The sequence below is a fragment of the Danio rerio genome, chromosome 14 (assembly GCF_052040795.2).
Source record: "Danio rerio strain M-AB ecotype USA chromosome 14, GRCz13ab, whole genome shotgun sequence".
Classification (NCBI taxonomy): domain Eukaryota; kingdom Metazoa; phylum Chordata; class Actinopteri; order Cypriniformes; family Danionidae; genus Danio; species Danio rerio.
This window is the reverse complement of record NC_141034.1, coordinates 20,350,120-20,374,716: the sequence shown is the minus strand read 5'-3', so window position 1 is coordinate 20,374,716 and position 24,597 is coordinate 20,350,120. Positions and strand designations below refer to the sequence as shown.

The following is a 24,597-nucleotide window of genomic DNA, read 5'->3' as shown; positions in this document are numbered from 1 at the left end:
TCTACATTATTGGTGCCATCACAGAAGTGCAACTTACCACTGACACAACCCCATACCATGACAAACCTTGGCTTTTAGACTTATTGCTGATAATAGTCTGGATGATCCTTTTCTTCTTTGGTCCAGAGCACATGGCGTATATTTCTCCTCCCTAAAATACTGATTGATCTGACCACAGTACACATTTTCACTATGTGGTGGTTCATCCCAGATGCCTCAGAGCCCAGAGAAGTTAACAACACTTCTGGATACTGTTAACATAAGGCTTCTTTTTGGCACATTATAGATTTAACTAGCATTTGTGGATGTAACTACATATTGTGTTAGTTAACAAAGGTTTGGCAAAGTAGTCCTGAGCCCGTGTGTTGATATTACTTATAGATAAATGACGATTCTTGATGGAGTGCCACCTGAGGGATTGGAGATCACGATTGTTCAGCTTAGGCTTGCGCCCCTGTCTTTAATGTCTCAACATGTTTCCAGATGCCTTGAATATTTTTAATCATGTTATGCACTGTTAAAGGTGAAATATCCAAATGTCTTCATATCTTTCTTTGAGGAACATTGTTTTAACCATTTCAATAATTTTCTCACGTATTTGTTGGTAAACTTGTGATCCTCTACCCATCTTTGCTCCTAAATGACTAAGCTTTTCTTGGATTCTGCTTTTATACCAAATCAACATTGCAATTGCATGTTGACATCACCTGTTTCATACCACATTATTATTTAATGCATTCACCTGATTACCTGATTACAAAATTGCTCCTGTCTCAACTTTTTGTGGAATGTGTTGGAGGTCACTTGTGGGGGAAATTGGAGCACCCGAAGGAAACCCATGCGATTACAAGGAGAACATGCAAACTCCACGCAGAAATGCCAACAAATACGCTGGCATCCAGCTCTCTGCAACTCTCTGATCTGGTCGCCCATTAAGCAGGGCTGCGCCCGGTCAGTACCTGGATGGGAGACCACATGGGAAAGCTAGGTTGCTGCCGGTGGTGTTAGTGAGGTCAGCAGGGGGCGCCCAACCTGTGGTCCTAATGCCCCAGTATAGTGACGGGGATTCTTTACTGCTCAGGGAGCGCCATCTTTCAGATGAGACATTAATCCGAGGTCCTGACTCTCTGTGGTCATTAAAAATCTCAGGATGTCCTTCAAAAAAAAAGAGTACCAGCCTCTGTTCATCATGGCCTCCTAACCCTCCCCATATCATAATAGGCTTCATCACCCTGTCTCCTCTCCACCAATCAGCTGGTGTGTGGTGTGGTCTGGCTCAAAATGGCTGCTGTCTCTTCATCCAGGTGGATGCTGCAAAATTGTGGTGGATGAGGAGATGAGGTGGTGGATGATGAAAAAAAATATATAAATGAAAAATTCAGGTAGTCCTCTTAATATTTAAGAATATATAGTTAAACACAACCTACTTTATCATTTTTTATAGCAGATGAAGAAAATATAGAACATATATTTTAAATTAAACAAAATATAAAAGCAACACTTTTGTTTATGCTCTCATCATGGCCATTTCATGAGCTGAACTCAAATATTTAAAACATTTTCTGCATACACAAAAGGCCTATTTCTTCTGAATGTTGTTACCACGTGTGTCTAATTTATGATTATTGCACAGGTACGCCTTAGGTTGTCCACAATAATTGACCACTCCAACTTGTGCAGTTGTATTGTATTGGTAGGGTCAGAAAATCAGTCTGTATCTGGTGTGATTTGCCTCAGGCAGTGCAACAAATCACCTCAACATAGGGCCTGTTTACACTTGGTCACTTTTTTTTCTGATTGGATAGCAATCTGATTTGTGAAAACAGTTCCACTAGCTGGTGTTTTAAAATAACCTTCATATAAAAAGAAGAAGAAAAATGTACCTCAGGCTTATAAAGGTGCCTGAAAATGAAACACCACCATATAAAAGGTACAAACCATTTTAAACCATTCTTGTAACCACTCACACTCTGGCATATCTAACAACATTAGGAACATATAAAAGATTGTTGGCCTTCACATTTATAAAATGCTGTTGTCTGCACTCAGATGACATGGATTTCTATGGTAACCCCATGTGACACTTTTGCAAAATCTTCAAGCACTAAAGACAACCCAAAAGGTTCACAGAAGTTATTTGTGATCACAGGAGACAACCATAACTTAAAAATAATAATAATAATAATAATAATAATAATAAAATAATACAACAAAGGGTGGAGTTATTTAAAGAATTAAACATGGTGAATAGCACATTCTGAATGCAGAGGTCCCTAACAGATATACTTTGCTGAAAACTGCACCCTTGACCTACCATCAATGAATCACCTCAAAGTGTGCCTGCCTTAGCTTCGAGTATGTGATGAATTGCATTGATAGCATTCATTTGCAGTTGGTTTATAAAATGAAGCCTTTCTGAAAGCAATACCTACATTCTGAGATTCCATGAAGCAGAACCTTTGTGTGTATAATTAATCATGGTGCAGATATACTGCAGACACCAAAAGAAGTAACCATGGAAACCTGGTGACAAAGCAGTGTGTGGATGGTATAGGTATAGACTGTGGTGATGTTTTTTTTTTATTTATTTTTTTTTTTATGTGCAACTTGGAAGACATGTCTGGGTCTAGATTTGAGTACCTGCTATACTATCCTTGCAATTTAAAGTGCATCCATTTTAGATCTGCTGTTGCTACTACACCTTTAAGTTGTTTGTCCCATGTTATGCCAGTAAATTAGTTGGCTCCGGAACCTTAAGCAGCTGACTTATTGCCTCAATATCCTAACAGACAGTTACTTTGTGCACAAAGGCACTTCACAAAACTGATTTCAGATAGAAGCAGCATAATGATAAGTCAAAACTTAAAGAAAAGACTATTTATATGGAATATTATATAGACTATTTATATGGAATATAACCCTCCAGTATTATTAAAAAAATGCTTTGTATTTGCCCTGGTGGTCCCCCATGCACAGTCAAAATCTCATCAACTCCCCAAGCCATGAACTCTACAGGACTCCTACACTTACCGGTTAATTTAATAGGTACACCTTACTAGTACTAGGTTGGACCACCCTTTGCCTTTAGAACTGCTTTAATCTTCGTGGCATAGATTCATCAAGGTACTGGAACTATTCCTCAGAGATTTTGAACCATATTGATATGATAGCATCACACAATTTCTGCAGATTTGTTGGCTGCACATCCATTATACACATCTCTCGTTCCCCCATGTCCCAAAGGTGACTGTGGATGCCATTTGAGTACAGTGAACTTATTGTCATGTTCAAGAAACCACCTTGAGATGACTTTATGACATGGTACATTATCTTGCTGGAAGTAGCCATCAGAAGATGGATACACTGTGGTAGTAAAGGTATGAAAATATCTCCCACATCATTACACCACCACCAGCCTGAACCATTGATACAAGCCAGGAGGGATCCATGCTTTCATGTCTGATGCCAAATCCTGACCCTACCATACGGTGCAACAGAAATCAAGACTCATAAGACCAGGCAACGTTTTTCCAACCTTTCATTGTAAAGTTTTGGTGAGTCTGTGTGAACTGTACCCTCCTGTTCTTAGCTGACAGGAGAGGCACCTGCTGTGGTCTTCTGCTGCTGAAGCCCATTCGCTTCAAGGTTTGATGTGTTATGTGTTTTGAGATGCTCTTCTGTATACCTCAGTTGTAACGAGTGGTTATTTGAGTTACTATTGCCCTTCTATCAGCTTAAACCAGTCTGGCAATTTTTCTCTGACCTCTGGCATCAACAAGGAATTTGCACTTACACAGGGCACTTAGTGTATTTGTGCCCTGTGGTATCTACTATCAATATATTCTTAGCAGACTGTCAAATTCTTTATATTATGAAGTACAGACAAATGCATTGAGGTCTGGGGAATTTTGAGGCAAAGACAACACACTGAACTTTTCCTTATGTCCTTCTAACCAACATTTATCAAAACCAAATTGTTTGCTCCACAGTTTACCCTGATGCTATTACTTCTCCCAAGTGAATGACACCTGTAAATATAGCTGTCCAATGTGACGTAACCTACACGTCTCAAATTGAAGATTTCACTTCAATTCTGCTTAAACACACACTTCTAATTTTCAAGTAACTCCTAACACATTGATTAACTGTTTTAGGTTTGTTTCGTTGTGCAGGAGCAGGGTTGGAAACCTCTGGCATAGACTAATTTGAGACTAAGATCATAGACTAAGATCTGAGAATCATAATTTTTACATTTTAGTTTTCCCTGCTCCATATTTTCATTGATATGCAGATGTCCCTATCTTGAGACTTGAAAAATGTACTGTACCAAACCCATTGATCAAAGGTGCGTCCAAAATATGTATTTTTAACATCGTTGTCTGTGCCAGAATCAAATTTAATTATGTATTTTTATGTTGTCCTAAACAAATTTTTATTCAAAATGTATTTAAAAAAATGTAATCTAAACGAAACATCTTGTATAATATATTTGTTAGAATTAGGGTTTCTATTTTACTCATTATATTAATTTGTATGTCAAATTCATGAACTTGTTTTGCGTGAACTATTCATGAACAGCAATAGTTATACCGATTTATAAATCTGGCGATAAGGATGTTGCTTGTAACTATAGGCCTATTGCCATTCTACCTGTAGTGTCAAAAGTGCTAGAGAAAATTGTTGCAGAACAATTAATGGAGCATTTACACTCTAAACAGTTGCTTTATCCACAGCAGTTTGGTTTTAGAGAGAATATTCCACAGAAACAGCAAATTGTTATCTGCTTGAAAAAATAAAAGGGTCTTTGGATAAAGGTGTGGTTGGGGCAGTTCCTGGACCTAAAGAAAGCCTTTGACACGGTTAATTACAGTATCTTGCTAAATAAATTAAGAGAGTTCAAAATGTCATCAGAAGCCTTACAGTGGTTTGGGTCTTATTTGGGTGGGAGACAGCAATGTGTGAGGGTCAATGGGGTAAAGTCATCTGTGCGTTCAAACAATATTGGAGTACCTCAAGGGTCTATCCTTGGCCCACTGTTGTTCACAATGTACAAAAACGATCTTCCAGAATGCTGCCCAGGGGTTAACTGCCAGTTATATGCAGATGACACGGTCATCTATGTGTCAGCTAAAACACCTTGCCGGGCAGGTGAGCAACTGACCCAGGCTTTACAACACATTTCAAGATGGCTTGAACTGTCTCATTTAACGTTAAATGTCAAGAAAACAGTTTCTATGTGTTTTTCTATACGAAATAGGCCTGAACGGGATACATTTGAGGTGCTGGTAAAAAATAAAGTAATTAAAGAGGTGAATGAGTTTAAGTATCTTGGCATAACTCTAGACATTATTTTAAAATTTGATAGTCATGTTAAAAATTTAAGTAAGAAAGTTAAGCCAAGTCTAAACTGTTTTCGTTTTATTAGAAGGTTTTTAACATATCACACTGCAAAATTATACATGCACACAATGGTATTCTCTCACTTGACGTATTGCATTACATCTTGGTCACAAGCCTCTTTAACTACATTGAAGCCTATTGACTCAATCTATAAACAAGCAGTTAAAATTATGGACTTAAAGCCTATGCGATGGCATCATTGTGATGTTTTATGTAAACATAACCTGTTTAATTTTGATAGTTTTATTCAATTTAGTTATCTTAAATTGGTTTTTAAATGTTTAAATAATCATGTTCCAATCCTGTTTTCTAAGCTAATCAATCGGCGTCAAACCTCCCACAGAGTTACACGGGCAACTGCTAACGGTGACTGTCTTGTGCCAAAGTGTAAGACCTCGTTTGGTCAATCTGTCTTCTCTGTAAAGGGAGCCAAACTGTGGAATGATTTGCCGGTTAGCTTAAAATCAGAAAGTAAATATTTTTAGTAGGGCTCTTAAAAAGTGGTTTAAAACAATACAGCAGTGTTTGCACAAATAGTCTACTGTTAGTTGGTTGGATCATGTCGCCTTTGCTTTTGCCTGCAGTAATTTTATGTAAAGAATTGTAATGTTGCGTATGTTTTATTATATTTCTATTTTGTCAATTTTAAGCCTCCTGTGGTCAGGTGTTGAAAATTAGCAAGTTTGCTAAAACACTTAAACAAATGCATTTGGTTGTCCAGTGTAATTGTGATGTCCATGTCAAATAAATAAACAAATAAATAAAATAAAGTTACTACAGACAATACAATAAGTTACTTCTAGCCAGTTTTCAAATATTCATATATATGTTGAAATATGTCATCCAGATTCTGAAGTTGATTTGCAGGTTGTATAGATGTTGTACAGATAATGGATGCAGCAATTAACCGATTTCATTATTAACTATCATTAATAAATCACAATTAAGAATACATATCCTGTTCTGAAGAGTTTTTTTTTTTTTTTTTCTTAAAGAGAGCTAGAACAAGGCTGAACTTAGACTGTCAATGAAAATGTAATTAAGTTTAAGAATTGCACAAAAATAAACTAGTACTCAAATACACAGATTGCAGACTACATGTGTATAGTCATTCATTACTGTTCAATTAAGAACCAGTCTAGTTTTTAGCTATTCTTAGACATCGATTATACTTCAAAAACAGCTCAAAATTAGTTTTGCTTTTGCCAAACCGTCTATGCTTAGATGTCTATTAGATGTCTACTAGACTTCTTTAAAACACAACAAATGCTTGCTGAGAAACGGGCTGAGTGTTGGTAATTGGGGAACCTGGATATTGTGCATTAGAAGCAGGGGTGGACTTAAGCAATAAGCAGTGTAAGCAGACCCGGAGAAATAAGGGGCCCCAACAAATGCCAAGAAGCCCATATTAATCATCCTATTGTCATGGTAACACAAGGAAGGTTATCTTTTCAGGGTATTTATTAAAGCAATGCAGAGAGATGAAGCAGGTACAGTAAGTGGTGTTGAAGCATGAGAGCGATCGCATAAACAGTTTACAAGGTAAACATCAAGGGCCCTATCATACACCCGGCGCAGTGTGGCGCAAGGCGCGGCGCAATAGACTTTTGGTAGCTTCAGCTTGGCGGAAGAGTCGTTTTGAGGCATTGCGCTACGCTGTTTAAATAGCAAATGCATTAGCACTCATTTGTGCGCCCATAGGCGTTCTGGTCTAAAAAGGAAGGCGTCCTGAGGCGGACCGCTGGCGCGTTGCTATTTTGAGAAACTATAATAGATTTTTCATTAGACAAAAACTCTAAACTCGGTCTAAACTCCGACGCAGAGTTGCGCCTCGCTTACGCATTGCTTAATACGCACAAGAGAGCAATAGGCAAATATCTTTACATATGAAAAAAACTAAATATTAAGGATATATATATATATATATATATATATATATATATATATATATATATATATATATATAGGATATAATAAGAATAGATATAGGATATAAATATAAAGGATTAAAATATGACAAAACATATTATTTTCTAGCCTATATAAATATGAAAAATCACTGCTTTTATGTCTTCTTCATCTCGGGAGGCTTTTTCAGTTCATTCATAACAATTTGCTTTAGTATAATGTTATTATTTTTAGTAGTATTATTTATTATATCCATATTTATATTTGTTTTATTAAAAACAAGCTTAGATTTGCCCACCTGTCAGGTTTTAGACCATATGGGGCACAGCATGTGTTTTAGGATATAACTTAGGTTTTTGAGCACATTTTGTTATTATTATTCATTTATTCGTTTGCTGGAAATTAGAACTGAATTTAGAAATAGTTTTGAAACGAATATTTGCGCTTAACAAACAAAATTATTTATTTATAGACTAATTGATGTCTGTGCGTAAAGGTTTCCCTATCCAAGAGCGAATGTGAAAGTAGTTCCATTATCTCTCATTCTCACGCAGTAGGTGCTCTGTTTAACAGTTTTCTGTTAAAAAAACTGTTAACTGTTCACAGTTTGCTTGTGAAATGCAAATTTTTTCCACTTAGACTTACTTTGCGTCCTGTAAATAGCGAATGCGCTCTTAGCGCGACGCAGCTGACTCTTAAAGGGAATGGGAGATGAGACTCTAATTGGTTTATTCTCAAAACACACCTATAACTCATTAAGAAGATAAACTCAACCCTTTTAGACCATGCGCGTGGCGCAAGGCAGATTTCCCATCCTTAAATTGGCAAAAACGTGTCCTGACACGCCCTTAAAGCGTTTGCGTCCTGCATTTTGCGCTCTGCGCGTGGATCGTCAAAATAGAGCCCCAAGTCTTCAGTCAACCACTAGAATAGCTTAGTCACTTCCCTTATTTGTTTCACATGCATCAACTGGTCAAGAGAGACATCCACGGAAGAAGGCGAGTAGGAGAGGGAGAGAAGATAAGGTGAACCATCCGACAAGTGAATGTGGGAGGTAAGTTTATATAGTGCATTGGTGATTGCGGGTGCAGGTGATCAGTATTCTAGTGATTGCTCATGGGAGAGGTAAGAGGTGGATGGAGAGGGAGAATGGCGATTTGAGCAGCAGAAATGAACCGGGGTTGTGACACCTATAGCATTTTTTTATAATTGCTCCATATATGTTGTAAAATCTGTCTATAATCACTAAGATTTCAACGTTATAAATTGTTTTCTAAACTGGGGGGGCCCATGAATAGTGGAACATTCCTTCCCTTATTGCACATGCAGATATTAAAATCTAATCGCAAATCACAATTATGGCTAATTAACTGTACATGGTTTGTGAGCTTGTTTTTTTTTTTCTTTTTTTTCTGTATTTTATTTTTCATTAAGAAGGTTCCACTTAAAATATACTTTTAACATGCAGTTTATTTGTAAAATAAAACCCTGAAAAACAAATATAGAGAAAGAGAGTGTTTTGAGTTTTAATGCTAGGGCTCCATACCTGGAGTTGCTTAGGGCCCCTAAATCACTAAGCTCACCCCTGTTTACCAGAGTGTACAGTATCAGATATGGGCTGCATCTGACCAATAGTTGACCTGCAAAAATAAAATAAAAGTAATAATTAAAATAATTAAATGTTACTTTGTTTACCACAGGCTGATCAATATTTGAAAACAAGCTAATTCCTTCCCTGCAAGAAATAATGTACCAATACAAAATGAAAAAACATACGCTTCCCTTTGTCTGTTTTATCAAATTGAATAAATCAGTTGCTTTAAAAAAGTCTTCTGTTCAGTCTTCTATGATAAGAAACGGTATAGCATGTACTTTGAAACTTCTACCACAGTCTTAAGTACTGGCTCCCCTGCTGTTTTATCAAAGTCTGTGCTTATTGGAGGTTTTACATTTATATAATTGGCCTCTTAGGCTATGAAGTTCTAAAATATATGTTTGCAGTATTCATTAGAGATCCATATAATCTACAGACGGTTCTTTGCAGTGTAATCTAGTTTGGTTCTTGCTAAGGCTGAACACAAGGGTAAATCTAGCAGATACTACAAGCAACAGGCAATTATGGTTAGTGCTTTGAGAGAAAATAATTCACAAGTGAAATGACTGTTGAGAATAGTGGGACAGGGAGTTTTGTTTCAGATTCAAGGGGCTTAGTACAAATAATATGTCAATTAGGTTGTCTGACATAGTTTTATTGAACGGTGAGCTGAACTCGTTAAACAGTTTTCTGAGATATGACTCCTCGGTGCTACAGTGACAAAGCACCAGGTGAATGTCAAGAACAATTGAGTTATTTGTGGTGTGAATGTGCATGACATTGTATGTAATTGCATGTGCATTGCTTTGAACTTTGAAATGCACTTGTGTCATATTATTTGTGATGGTCTCCAGAGTTCAGATGATTGATTGATTGATTGATTGATTGATTGATTGATTGATTGATTGATTGATTGATTGATTGATTGATTGATTGATGGATGGATGGATGGATGGATGGATGGATGGATGGATGGATGGATGGATGGATGGATGGATGGATGGATTCATTCATTCATTCATTCATTCATTCATTCATTCATTCATTCATTCATTCATTGTCTTGGTCTTATTTCATTTTCTACATAATTTGCCATCTTCTCTTAGTCTCCAACTAAAGGATATAAAAACGAATAATTTTATTTTTAAAATATTAAAGTGCGTTGTTACACAATTTTGAACAGACATTTTTTTTCCCATCTCAGTTATCAGTTATAATTGGTTAAGTAAATAATTCATGATTTTTTTCATTAGGTGATTTGCCACCTAGTGGCATTTTGTAATTTCTTATTTATATATCAGTGTATGATTAATGTTTCTGTTTAAATAAAAAGAGAATCAACAAGATGAACATAGAAGTGGTGTCAATCAGAGGTGGACAGAGTCAATTACAAGTAAAAGGTACTGTTGTTGCTTTTTTAAGTGTAGACTTTTTGCATGTTTATTATTATAATTATTATAATAATAATAATTATTATTATTATTATTATTATTATTACATTTATTTATAATGTTTTTTAATATATTTTTATAAAAGATTTTCAAATGGTACAAACAACAAAGACAATCAGACAAACAAACAAATCATCCACAAGCACTGCAAATTAAATAAACATTTACAAATGTAAGTTTAAAAATGAAACATAACAGTAATTAAACATTTAAATATAATCAAAACAAAACGGAAGAAGCCAGAATTATATATAAAAAAAAAAAAATCAAGGTTTATGTAGAAAGGTTCCCCAAAGTCTCCTGAAAATGTTCTGTTTGTGGTTGAGGTCATACATTAATTTTTCCAAAGGAAGAAAGACAACTGAGAAATGCACATGGAAATAGTTGGAATTTGAGAAGTAGACCATTTTAGTAATATACATTTCTTACCTAGAAATGTAAAAGAGTTGTAAACAGAGGTTTGAGCTCCGAGTCAGGTCTTCAGGAATGTCATTCAACAAAATAAAAGTGAGGGGGAGAAAACAAAACGTTTTCCAATTATTTTCTGGACTGCAAAATGAACACCTCTCCAAATTTAAAATTTTTTAAATTGTTTTTAAGGTTTGAACTGTTCAATTATTTTTTTCTAAATGCCGCTTGTTTTAGCCAACACAATTTATATATATTTAATTTAGGCATTATAAGGTTCTATCTGTGTTTTGAATGAATTTGAGATTTTGAGCTTCAACGTTTTTGCATTCCACACCAAACAATATGTATGTAAAATTTGTTGTTTTTTAAATAAAAAATTCTTAAAATGTAAAAAACTTATATGAAAAAAAAAAAATCCAATGAATTAACTAAGACGTCATTTAATAATAATATGTCAATAACTCAAATCAATCAGACTATCCAATTGTGAAACATGAAATTGTCTGGTAAACAAATTAAAATTCCATATGACAAAATAAGGTACATGCGATCTTCACTTAAATGTACAAAATATATAAAAAAAAAATTCTAAGCTGTCATTCATGTGTTTTCAAGAAATCAAATGGTAATTAAGTAAATAATATTAATAAAATTATATATATATATATATATATATATATATATATATATATATATATATATATATATATATTTACATTTATATTTTTATTTATTTATTTAAGCCCAACAGCATTTTTCCCATATTGACATGCTATGATCTGCTAGTTGTATGTAGGAAAATGAGCTACAGTGGCCATTTCTTAGTTGAAACAAAATAATAATGTATGACATTTCCCAGGAAGTGTCTCTTTTGTTCTTTTCCTATTATGCAAGAATCGCTTTTATAAGGGGTTTAAACACAGCTGTGTTACTGTCTGTGAATATAACCAGCTTCTAATGGTAAAATTGCATTATTTTTTTATTTTTTATTTTTTTAATAATAATCACACTATAACACTTTACAAAAAAAAAAAAAAAAACTGATGCAGAAACAATTTGATTGACATTGTTCCTTTGTACATGTCATCAGAAGAGAAAAGTCTCACCCATTAGTGATGATCTCTCCCTCATTAACATGGCATCAGTCTTGTATTAGAATCTATCACTTTGCTGACACAGAAGCACTGGTATCTCCACCCTCTTTTGAAAAGAGGGCTGGGAGGGCAATCTCATTGGAATTTAAAGCGACAGTCCCCAAATAGCACAATTCTGATCAAAGCCAAAAAGAGCCAGACTTAAAGAGTTATAAAAATTATTTTTGTGGTATTTTGAGCTGAAATTTCATACAGACCCTCCAGGGACACCAGAGACTTAGGTTACATACTGTGAAAAGAGGCATAATAGATCCCCTTAAAGTTCTGTTCAAAGGTTTAGATGGAAACAATTAGTGTGATATTATGGAGCACATATCGATTCTAAGGTCACAACAAACTTAATAATTAAATTAAATACATTTCTGACCCTTTTCAATATTTTGAATGTCATTCAAGCAGGAATACACCAAACTTGAAGATCATATTCTGCTACTTTTGCACCCCACTGAATGCTTGAGAAGAGATTTACAGACTTCTTCTTTGAGCTCATGCCATCCAGATTGGCAGACTCTGGAATATTTCACCTTCAGAAAGGATTATGTTTTAGATATTTTTTTTCTTTCATGAAATAAATGTATTATTACTATATAATAATATATGGCATATTTCACATAATTCAGAGCTTATTATTAATAATAATAAAAATAATATTGTTAATAATAATAATAATAATAATAATGATGATAATATTACACAATAATTAAATTTTACCAAAAAATATATCTTGTTTTACAGCTGTCTGACATGTTTTTATTTTATTTTTTTTTTTCATTTTCAAGTGTATATATTATCAAACTATGAATAATAAAGAATGACTTACCCTAAAACTATCCCTAAACCCAACAACATACAGTCTTTCAAAGCAGCAAATGTAACTAAACCACCAGGCATTGCATGACCCCATGATATAGCCTACATGTTTTAGTAGTAAAATATGAAAATATATTCAGGATTTGGCAAGTCAACATGCGAATATTTAGACTGTCGGCTCCTGGTCGCCTGAAGGAGCAGCAGTATTCACAGCTGGCCTGGTTTTGAATGCTTCAAATGAATGCATAATGTTCATACCTCTAAGTGATAACCTGTTTTGGATGTTCTAAAATTATTTTTAGCAATGTTTGTATTGTTATTGAAGCAACATTTAAGTATGCACTTCAGCTATTGCACTATAATGAAATGATATCTGCTGTGTTGTCTTTTTGTAAAAAATTAGCATTTAAAGTCCTCAATTTTGTGTCTATTTTGATTTCTGTGTTAGCATACACATAAATCAAGAGGAGAATGACATGGTTTATCATTAATATATATATATATATATATATATATATATATATATATATATATATATATATATATATATATATAATAGGAAATTATGGTACAGTTTTGTTTGACTAATGTGTTAGGGTTGTATGCTTACTGTATTGTTTGATTGTACTGCATAGAGAGGTATAACATTTGAGTCTACAAGCCTTTCTGAATTGTTGAGTAGTTGTGGAGTAGTTTCTGTACTGTGGTGTTAGTAACTACTATGAAGCGTGTTTTTGGCAGTCACTGCGATCGGACCCTATACCAAAGTCAGCGACCCGGGGATTTCACAGACCGTACCAAAATTCTGAGGCTTACAGGGGGATGAGGGGGTTACTTTAGAGGTTAACTTTGATGGTTGAAATTATGGGAGTTTTCTGGGAGAATAACAAAATGGTAGGGAGGCGGGAATACTGAATCTCTAAAATACGGGAGACTCCCGGAAAAAGCTGAAGTGTTGGCAGATATGACATAGTTTGCAAGCTAGAGAAAACTAGGAGGCAACCAGTTTAATCACACCTACTTCCACTTGTGAAATGGAGGTAAAGAACTGATCCATGAACTGTGCACTGTAAACTTCCTGTCACTCTCTGACAAAGTCCCATATAGTCTTTTCTTATCCTACCTTTACCAAAAAAGCAGACAAATCCACCGTTGTAAGCGTGTAGATTGCTGAAGCACTCGTTAAAAAAATGACGGGAACACAACACAAGACTGGGGCTATAATATTGAGATTTTTTTTTTTGTAAAAATAAACTTCAACCACTGACTCTTCACAGCCTTATCTTTGGGTTGGAAAAAAGGGCCTACTCACACTATGCCATTCGTTCTGTGCTCAGGCCCGTTTCCCGGATCATTCGAGAAGTGTGAGTGCACTGAATCGGACTCAAGCATGGTTCACTTGGCCGGCCCTGGCCCGGTTGGAAGAGGTGGGCCTGAGTGCGGTTCACTTGGGCTTTACGCGCCAAAGCCCGAAACTGAAAGCGAGACGCGACTTTTAAGGGACTGTTTCATGTGGATTTATTAATCATTCTTACTGTTCAGTGAACGCAAACTGCCGTAGTGTATTAAAGACACAAACCCCTCACTGCACAACAGCTGCGCACCTTCAGCAGACCTCCTCATTCCTGCAGCACGAGAGCATTATGATTATGAGCGCCATTCTGTTCGGCGAAACATCTGACTGTGTGTCACCGCATCCCTAATGACTGTTTGGCGAAATATTTGACTGCATGTCACTGCATATCAAACGACTGACACGATATAACTAGAGAAATTTCCTCTGTGCTGAGCGAGAGCGCTTCTCACTGAACAGCACAGCAGCGATGACGTAAGCGTGCTGAGGTGCCCGATTGTGGTGTGAGTGCGGGCCATCGGGGGAGACGGGAGTGGGGACAAGCGTGCTTTGGCCCGGTTCGAGCCCTGCTGAAAAATCCAGCTTAAACCAGCCTAGGTTGGTTGGCTGGTTTTAGCTGGTTGACCAGCCTGGTTTTAGAGGGGTTTTGGCCATTTCCAGGCTGGTTTCCAGCCATTTCCAGCCTGGTTTTAGCTGGTCTGGCTGGAAAATGACCAGCTAAATCCAGCTAAAACCAGCTTGAGTAGCCTGGTTTAAGCTGGACATAGCTGGTTTTGGTGGGGCTCCCAGCCTGGCTAGGTGGGTCAAGCTGGTTTTATCTGGTCATCTCCCAGCCTGACCAGCTAAGACCAGGCTGGAAATGGCTGGAAACCAGCTTGGAAGTGGCCAAAACGCCTCTAAAACCAGCCTAGTCAACAAGCTAAAACCAGCCAACCAGCCTAGGCTGGTTTAAGCAGTTTTTTTTTTTTCAGTAGAGAGACAACTGTATCTAGTGTGACTACGGCCTTACTTTCCCTCACACTTCAGAGCACAGCATCTATGCGACATGATTCCACCCGGGATTTGTTAAAGTGTTTGTCTTCCTTTTTTTCTTTCTACAGTGTTTGTGGGCGGGGCCGGGGGTTTCAATTTTCTGGTAACAAACAAATGGGCAGGACTTGAGTTCCGTATTGATGTCATGCCGACACGGCTAAAGACTCATTACCACAGCGATTCATTCGAACCACTATCAGTCAACTCTTTTATAGACGAATCAAAAGTTTTAAACAGTGCACTTTCAATTTTAAGCCTTATATTTCACTTCACTTAGAGCTGTATGGAACGTAATAGGGGCTCTTTAAGTACATTATTTTTAGTTTCTATTTATTTCTAATTAAAAATGAATAGTTTCCTGAAAATTGGCCTAGCAATGCTAGTGCAGGACCATGTTTTTCTAAATGCTAAAGCTAACAGAATCGATTGAAAGAGGACACTTCCCTTTCCCTTTATCACCTACTCTCCTAAATTAACCACAGGGGTTTTCACTAAACATTCAATAAAAAGGAGGACCTAACACAAATTGCTATGTGTTTATCAGTCTTTCCCAGTGCTTCCACCCTGTGTGTTTCAAATCATTCATGTACTCATCTTTACAGCTTCCTTAATTTCCTAGCATGCAACATGTTTACACAACCACAGTTATTTAATGAAACAAAGTGCATAATGGTGGCATTTCAGCTACATCCAGAGGTTAATTTAATGTGGGTATAATGCTCATTGTTGAGTTGATTATTTTATCATAGCATTGCTACAGGCAATCATCTTCCAAACACGCTTCTCTTTCCCTCCAGTCACTTTCTCATTATTTGGATGCATTAGAATCAAACCCATTTAAGATCACTTTCTCGTTCTGGGGGCTTTTTTTCAGCCATTGTGAACTGAAGCACTATTAATTGGTATTTATATGGTACGGTAAATAATGTTTTGATAATGTAACAAAAAAAATGCATTTGCTTGTATGATCGGGTAATGTTGAGACGACATTATGGGCTATGTATAAATTAATCGCATAAGTTAAAGCTTTAATATTGGCAGCCCTAATATGATGTCAACGTTTTTGCACCCTTTATAATTTAAACACAGTGCTGTTTTAAAGGGTTTAAGTAGGGTGAAGGGTCAAGTAAACTGTGACCACACCCCCACCATAATGTTTACGGATGAATACATACAGTTACATGGTATACTGCGGTTTGGAAAATTCAAGATTTAAAACCGCCAACATTTTTTGCTATATTGCTCCTAAGGTATGTGCAAGATTTTTTTTATTTACATTTATTTATTTTTAATAGTTTTTAGGACAACAGTATCTGCAGCAGAAAACATATCTAAAGATTCTGTTTGAAATGTACAGAAATCTGTGTTTTTAAAACAAATAAAGACAGTTGCAAGATTTATTCAATTATTTATTTGAATTAATCAGGCTGACATCCCAGCAGACACAACATCTTAAAATGTTAATGATAGGTTAGATGTAGGTCATAATGTCAGGTGACTGAATTTCAACGCCTATCCAGCGTCTAAGGACAACGTTAAAGGGCACATAGGTTACCCCTTTTTTCATATTTATTATACGTCTTTTATGTCCCCAGAATGTGTCTGTAAAGTTTCAGCTCAAAACACCCATCAGAGTATTTATTATAGCTGTTTGAAATGTATGTATTATAGCTAGGAAAAGGTTGTTGCTGTTGTTTTTTTGCACTGGGCCTTTAAGGCAAGTCATCTCCGCCCACCGTTCCCACATGCCTGTCAACAACATGCCTCAATCGCCGCCCACGGCTGCCTCAGGAAGCACATCTCACGTAACGTTTGTGAGAAATACTACAGTAAGAACTTTACCAATCAGTATTTGATGCGTTTTTTGTGGAGTTGCAACATTAAAATCACGCACACACAGTACAGACACGCACACACACACACACACATTGCACAGACACATAGTGCAGACACACACGCAGATACATAGCTTAGACACGCAGACACACACACACACATAGCACAGACACGTAGCGCAGACACACACACACACACATAGTGTAGACAGTCAGACACACAGACACACACACACATAGCACAGACACGTAGCGCAGACAAACACACACACATACATAGTGTAGACAGTCAGACACACAGACACACACATACATAGCGCAGATACACACACACAGAGAGACAGTGAGAGAGACACGCGGCTGTGCTGATGAAGTGAATCAGAAGTGAATCGCTGTACTTCATTAAACACGTGCACACGTTTTAAAACATGTTAAACTTGTAAAACTCACTCTTGATCATGTTTGATGATGATTAATGATCCTAGCAAACTGAACAGACCTTTTATTCCCGGTTGCTTTGCGCTTGTCCTGTCTTGTCGATATGAGTATATGCATTACTACGGAGACATGTTAATGCACGTAGCTGTCAATCAATATTGGTGGGCAGGGGGACCGCACTCCTACGTAAAGTTGCGGTCGATCTGAAAACCGGTCCAATTGGTCCACCGTTTTTATGTTGTTAAATTTGATGAAAAAAGGACTGGCTGTGTTTATTTCACCACAACATCACAGTATATACACTATACCTACACACATGTATGACCAAACTTGAAAAGTAGATTTTTCACCATAGGTGCCCTTTAATTTGACGTCCATTAATGACATCAAATAATGTTGATATTTGATTGATTTTAGGTTGTGTTTGAAAGTAACCAAAATCCTACTTTGAGCCAACATCTTAGGCCAATGTCATATTGAGGTCAAATACTGACATTTATTTATCAGGTATGGCAACCAAAATCCAACGTCTGATAGATAGTCAAGCTGTAAGTTGAATCTAGGTTGAATATTGGACACTGACATTAGCCTGACGTTGGGTTCTGATTTCAACTTGATGTCAACGTTAAAGTACAACATAAATCTGACCTCAGTTGACATCCAGTGCTTGCTGGAATGTTTACTGTTTTAAAATATTTTAAATGTTTCTCAAAATAAAATATATTATGTTTAAATGGAAAGAAAAAAAAAAGGTTAAAATAATATAGTGTAGAGTTGTAATCAATATCGTGAAATTGTGATATTTTTATCCAAAGTTATCATACCATCAGAATCTTGTACTGGCCTATGCCTAAGCCCTAATATAGCACCACAATCAGAGCAATCAATGAATGCAAACTGTCTATAATTTAAGGTAAACTTAAATTACTTTAAACCCTAAAAGCAAAATACAATTAATTTAATGTTTCATTTGGTAGAATAATAGGTATTGAAACTAAATTTAACAAATGGAAAAAAAAAAAATAATAATAAAAAATACTTTGCTGCTAGTGTAAATATGGGTATACGAAGGCATAGTAGAATAATAAAAAAAATCATTATATGGAAATGGACATAATGTGAGCCTCGGACACCACTGTTTCCTCGTTCTTATGTAAATTTCATGTGTGTAAAACCCAGATGGCCAATTAGAAGAAAAAAACAAACTATGACAAGACTCATGGCCATGCCCTCTTCATTTGCATGTATGCCTTCTTTAGGTCATTAATCCGGACCTGACGAACAGCCGCATTATCAAGAGCACAGCAACTCATATGCAGCTCTGAGATCATGAAAAATGCTCTGAAATCATTAATATGCACACCTCAGACTACATTTGATAAGCCAAACGTTTTCTAGTGATACAACGTTGAAAATTTCCTCCTTTACCTATTTTAAGTGTTTTTTTTTTCACTTGCTATGTATGTGGGACTTTTAGTTTTACATATTACAAATTTATTCATCTCCACTCCGAAGATGCATAAGGTATGATTAGTTACATATTTTGTTAATTTGTTGTTTTTATTGTAAAATACGATGCAGACCACTCAGCTCAACTGTCGTCTGTTCATGCAGAGGTTGATGCTAAGTCCTGGCTTATTTCTTCGACAATATAGCTTCAAAATATAACACAATACATCTCTATCTCTGTTGTCAAGTTATGATCTGGTGATCAAAGTAAGTTAACATTACTCTGATTGGGTTTATAATTGTCACAACACAAACCAAATATGGTCAATCATGGACCTTCTGATTCTAAGAGTATTTTATGGAGTAATACATGATCTTATTAAACTATTTCTGGAGATTTTTTTTTTACTTACCAAAGCCGCAAACCTACTGTGTAGACGTCAGAGTACAATGTACCTTTTTAAGTAAATGCAGTAAATGTTACCTTTAATATGCAATATTTTACTGTGTGCTGGGAGGGCTGTAACAGTATTCATCATGAACCATCTACCGTGGTCCCAGTTTGGTTCAAAAACTCCAATCACAAATACAGTCAGTCCAGATGTGTGTCACTGGAATTAGGCAGAAATAACCACAGCAGTGCAAAAACTAAGAAGCCATTCACAAATAATGTGTCATTGCCTCTGAAAACACTCAGCAGCGCTCAGAAATAGTTCTGCCATGTTGCTGTTGTCATGTCAACATACAATAAAGCTTGCAACACTTGCACTGCCTTCGAGTTCTTTTGATTGACTCACATCAATAAGCACGTCTGAGAAAAAGTTTAAACTGTTTTAGCTATATATGTCAACAAAAAATGCAGCATTCATGTGAGAGGTGCTGCAGAGGACATGAGTGGTCACAAGAGTCCGTCAACTATGTTAAAAAAAAAAAAAAAAAAACACACACACTAAAAAAAAATCTGTCTCATGTCAGGCAAATCCTGACAGAGTCCTTTCTCTACACAAACACACACACTAGCGATGGAAAGTTCGGATCATTTTACTAACTCAGATCTCTACTGGATCTTTGAGTCTCGTTCATCAAGATGAACGAATCTTTTTTCGAGTCATTTCGTTCATTTGGTTCAGTTTGCCAAAATATTATTAAAATGTTACGAATTGCTTCCAAACACATCTACAACTACCCCAAAAGGTTGACAAGACGACAAATAAGTCATAAATAGAATATAAGAAGGAGAAAATAATAATTCAATGGTTAACCTGCTATTTTGTCTATGAAGGCATTTCTTGTCTCTTTGCTCAGCTCACCTCTTCATGTCTTTAGTTTTCGGCAATTTTTCCGGCTCTAAACGCGTATGATTGGCCCGTGATGAATGAGTGACTCAGACCCGATAGAGGACTCCAGAGATGAACGGATCAAATCTTTTTTCTGGCTCTAAACGCGCATGATTGGCTTCTGCTTATGTGATGAAGACTTGAAATTAACGATACCACCTGCATAAATGTGCGCACACGCGGATGAGCGAATCACTCCCTGAGAGGACTCGTAGTTCCCGAATCATATTGAAGATCGACCCATCACTAACACACACTCAAGATTGTACAGTTTTTTTGTGCTGGACTCAAAACAACTGGAATATTATGAATGGACCTCCAATCACTGCTAGCTTTTCCATTAAAGAGATTTCCGTTTTGAAGCTTACTGAACCTATGCACAATTATAGTATTTTTTTGTTTGTTAAGAGAAGGTTGGGCACTATCACAGTCAGACCAGGTTCTCCTCTCTCACAGTCACCCTCACCTGTATTCTATCAGTCCTGCACTTGCACGTCATCACCACTCATCACCCCTACACCATAAAATCCACAGTCACCCTGCACTCAGATTCCATCCTTGGTTTCCCAGTGAAGGACTTCACTCTCCATAGGGCAATGTTTAAAACATATATTTAAAGTTACTCACCTCACCTGTTCTTTGTGATGTCCAAGTGTCTGCATCTCTATCCTAGTGTAGATTCCCTCCTGGTCCCCTGTTTGGTCTCTGTCTAGTCCCCGTTTTTGATCCTGCTTGTTCCTGGTTCCCAGTCTATTTGTTGAATCCATGAGGTTGGTTATCTGTGTTCTTGGTTCCCCGTTTTCATCCATCTGGTCATGCTATCTCAATCCTGCAATGATTTCACGTTTCTCTATTTAAACTGCTATCTACAATATAATAAACTTTATATATATATATATATATATATATATATATATATATATATATATATATATATATACACACACACACACACACACACACACACACACACACACACACACATATATATATATATATATATATATATATATATATATATATATATATATATATATATATATATATATATATATATACTCACCAGCCTTGTTCCTATCATAAACTCACCAGCCACTGTCTCCAGTGTTCCCCAAACGGTCCGAGCCATCTCCAGAAATCCCCAAATGGTCAAATCCATCTCCAGAGTTCCCTAAATGGCCTGAGCCATCTCCAGAGTACCTCAAACAATCTGAGCAGTCTCCAGAGTTTCTGAACAGCCAGAGTCATCTTTAAAATGTCCACAATAACCAAAGCTGTCCCCTGAGTTTCTCGAACAGTCAGAGCCTTCTTCTGAGCAACTGGTCAGAACTGTTTCCTGAGTTCACCAAATGGCAAGAGCCATCTCCAAATTTACTTTAATAGACAGAGCTCTTTCCTTGAGTCCTCAAATAGCCAGTGACATCTCCTGAATTTCCCTATTGGAAAAGTTTGCTATCTGAACTCCATGAAAGGTCAGTGCTGCCTCTCAAGCTCCCTGACTGTGCATAGCCATCTTCAGTGTACCCCAAATGAACAAAATAAAGCAAACACTTGGAATTTGTTATTATTCTGTTGTTTCGTACTCATATCACCCTGTGACCTCAAAACCAAGACACGTACCTGTATAGATGTGTCATCATGTCTCACTTTATTTTAAATATCAAACTGTGAACTTACTAAAATTACAAAATTTTAAAAACTACATTCTGTGACAACAACAGCAGTGTAAAAATGTGTTTTTACTCTTTTATTGTAAAACTTGTTGTAAGAAATATGGCAAGATAGGTGATGGAATTATAGTAATATTGGTAAAACATTGCATGACTGAAAAAAAAAAAACTCTTAGTTTAAGGACCACTGGTAAGTGTTTTACAAATATTGGTTTAGAATGGCCTCATGGCAATCATGTTTATGACAGATCTATGACAAACTATGTTGTCTTGGTAATGTCAAGTTGTCTTAACAAAGACATTTCAAGCAATTCAATTTGCATTTAAAATGGCATAACTGAGATAATCACACTTAATGACATTTGTCATAAGCATGCATAAAATATTATTCATATTCATAAAGTTTCATTTCATGATTATAAATATTTCATGACAGACTTATAAGCTTCCCCTTTAAATAAAGTGGTACCCATACAATTAGTAAATTGCCTTTATCTATTAATAATCCATTTTCATGAAAAGGATTATAACTTGCTGGTGTTTTGAATTGATTGTCTTCATTTAATCTTTTAATCTAGAATATGTATGTTTTTTTTTTTCTGTCTTTGAACTTTAGTGTTAAATGTGGTTGCAAATTGTTTTAAAATATAATTTATAGATTTATTCCATATTCATTCAAATAAATTGCAAGATTAGCTGCTGCACCAACATGAAACAGTACAATAAAAATGTGAAATAAAACGTAATCAATCTCTTGGACTTTCACCATTTGCAAAACCTGAATCCAACAGGGATTGCTGCAGAGAAAACAACCAATTCTAAATCATTCAAAGCTCAGAGAACATTGCACAGGAATTCCACTGGGGCTTGAAATGGACCTTCATGTCCTTTTGGATCATTTCAGAGACCACTGAGCAAGTAAGCTCAAATAAGCCAGAATTCAGTGCATGCGTACATGCATATGTTTGAGACCCAATGGTGGGCTACAAACAAACAAACAAACAAACAAACAAACAAACAAACAAACAATTTAACTAACTAACAGATAAATATGCAATCTACAGACACTTTAAATCATGTCATAATACTCACTCTAAATGTTGTTGGTTACATTTTAGGATAATTTTAGAAAAAAAAAACTAAACCCAGATGCACATGGATTTTTAATATTGTTAAGAAATATGCAAAATGTTTATTTATGTGGAAAGTATAGTTTTTATACACAAAGCAGTGTCTGTTTTAGGAGAGTAAATGTAGAGTGTACATGATTTTAAGAAAGAAAATACTTTTTTTCATTTGTTGTAATTCATAACAGCTCAAATCACCTCAGCTGCAATTTCAGTGTAGAACTTATATACCAGTATCCTATCACAAATGTGTTTGTGTGTATATGTGTGTGTGAACATTAAACATTTTAATGGGATTTATGTGAGGCTTATTCATTTTTGCAGAAAGTACGATGGCTGAGAGTGCTTATTGCTTTTCAACTAAAAACATTAAAATACATAAGGAAAAAAACACCAGGAAACTAAAACATTTTCATCAGTAAAAATCTGCAAATCCTCACAACACAAACACAAATTTAAAGCACACTGCAACTCCTGCAAACACAAATAGAAAAATGCACAGCAAATCCTCAAAATGCAAACACAAATGAACAATAAAAAAAATAACAAAAAATGTTTTTATTTTATTTTCTGGTGTTATAATTATTATTTTTTTTATTTGCATGTGTTTTCTTAAGAAGTGTGTCAAGTTCTCTTGGTCAGGGGTGCATTTCCCAAAACAATTGTTAGCCAACTAAGGTCGCAGGTTCCGTCGTTACAAACACAGTTTGTTGACTTGTTGTTTCACAAATCCATTGCTCCAACGAACATTAGCATACTCTGTCGCACTTGATACTAAACCTCTGGAGCTGTAGCTAATAACATAGTTCCTGGCTGTGTTCTATTCCCACTTACACCCCCCCCCCCCCCCCCCACACACACACACACTTTTTTTTATTTTTTATTTTTTCATTTAAAACATTCTAACATTCAAGGTTGGAATTATTAAAAAAAAAAAAAAAAACAATAAAGTCATCTCTCTTTGGTGTAATTTGCTTTCAAACTATTTTTAGCGTTCAGTTTTAGCGATCTTCATATTTACAACCGTGGTCGCTTGAAAAGAGCATACATTATTATTTTAACTTATACAGTACAGAAACTTCTTAAATAATCGACTATATGACATGGGTCTGTTGGTTAGAACTGTTTGCTGTGCTTTGCATGTGTCAAATTGTAAAGGTAGACTTTTAAAAAAAAAATTAAAATAAATAAATAAATAATACCCTATTTAATAATAATAATAATAATAATAATAATAATAATAATAATAATAATAATAATAATAATAATAATAATAATCCTCATCATCATCATCATCATCAATATTATTAATATTAAGAATTAAAGTAGGATTTTTAAAATTTTCTAATAAATAATAAATATTACATTTCATTTTATAATAAATAGCCTCATTATTCATTTCATTCATTTTCTTGTCGGCTTAGTCCGTTTATTAATTCGGGGTCGCCACAGCGGAATGAACCGCCAACTTATCCAGCAAGTTTTTACACAGCGGATGCCCATCCAGCCACAACCCATCTCTGGGAAACATCCACACACACTCATTCACACACATACATACACTACAGACAATTTGGCAGTACCAATTCACCTGTACCGCATGTCTTTGGACTGTGGGGGAAACCGG

General features: G+C 35.8%; 1 long non-coding RNA gene across 1 annotated transcript; it reads right to left on the bottom strand.

Annotated features, from left to right (window-relative positions):
* Window positions 1–695: 695 nt before the first annotated feature.
* Window positions 696–23,823, bottom strand: LOC141377496 (uncharacterized). Its single transcript, XR_015507354.1, has 3 exons — window positions 21,263–23,823; window positions 20,801–21,002; window positions 696–1,311 (listed from the first exon to the last, which is right to left on the bottom strand). It is a non-coding gene; the product is annotated as an uncharacterized LOC141377496 (long non-coding RNA).
* Window positions 23,824–24,597: the final 774 nt, after the last annotated feature.